The following is a 1,244-nucleotide window of genomic DNA, read 5'->3' on the forward strand; positions in this document are numbered from 1 at the left end:
TGTGTTCCTGGTACCTAGTATAGTGCATACCAAGCAGGGAGCCTACCTTATCTGTCCTCACTACTGTGTCCCTAGCACCCAGAACAATGCCTGGCATGCTGTAGGTGTTGTTGTTAAGTGTCGATGAGTCATGAGTCACTTCCAACCCACAGTGACCCTGTATAATGTTTCCAAGGAGCAGATGGTAAGCTTGAACCACCAACCTTGCGGTTAAAAACAACCTTTTATTCCATTACATTAACCCACAGCACCACACTCAGTACTTGTTTGTTGAATGAATGAAACATTCCCATTTTATAGACAAGGACACTGAGGCCTGCAGAGAGTTTAAGGAATGTTTCAAGGTCAATATCTTCTGTTCTTAAATGGAGAAGTATCAGTCACCCTGGGAAAAGCCTCTTGGGATACTTGTTGAAGAACAGATTCAGATCGGGGTGGGGCCCGAGAATCTGCATTTCTATAAGATCCCAGGTGATACTGTTGTTGCTGGTCATCACTTGAGGCAGCAAGGGTCTAGAAAACAGAGCAGCTTGCATTTGAACCAGGCTGATTAGATTCCATAGTTTGGTTCTTACCTGCAAGCCACATACTGGGAGCTTCTAAATCCAGGGGGACTTCCTAGGAGCGGGGGTGGGGGGAGGGGGGGGGGGGGGTGTTGGAGTATGAAACCTCAGAGATAGTCCTGGGTAGGGAAAAGGAAAAGGAAGTGTCAGAAGAGGGGTGAGGAGAGGCTTCCGGATGGAGAGGGAGAGGGTGACCGCTGGTGAGGAGGGGACAGATGCTTACACCAGATTCCTCTCAGAGCCTTTGCTCCATCCCAGCTCAGATGCTGGCTTCTTTTTCTGGCTTTTGGGATCCAGAGTGTGTCCAGCTCAGCATGAAGCAGCCATGCCAGAAATGGTCTACATCAGAAAGCTCTCAGATCTACCCAGGGTATAGAGTAATTTGTTCCTGATAAAGTAAAATGTGAGAGGTCACAGTGTGACCATTTTTAATGTGGAGGTTTTTCTGTTTCTCACCTCCCACAACATATTAACTTCCAACGTGCTTCTCTGCCTTCAGCACTACTTGATGCGTCTGAAGCAAGTCCACTTGGATCCTTCTCCTCCTACCCTTCTTTCTGCCATCCAGTGTGCTGATTCTGATTCTGTTATAGCTTCCAAGTTGTGTAGTGGTGGTGGTGGTTATGTGCTGTGGAGTCAGTTCTGACTCATAGTGACCCTGTACAGGGTTTCCAAGGCTGT

The sequence above is a fragment of the Chrysochloris asiatica genome, unplaced genomic scaffold (genome assembly GCF_000296735.1).
Source record: "Chrysochloris asiatica unplaced genomic scaffold, ChrAsi1.0 scaffold00047, whole genome shotgun sequence".
NCBI lineage: Eukaryota > Metazoa > Chordata > Mammalia > Afrosoricida > Chrysochloridae > Chrysochloris > Chrysochloris asiatica.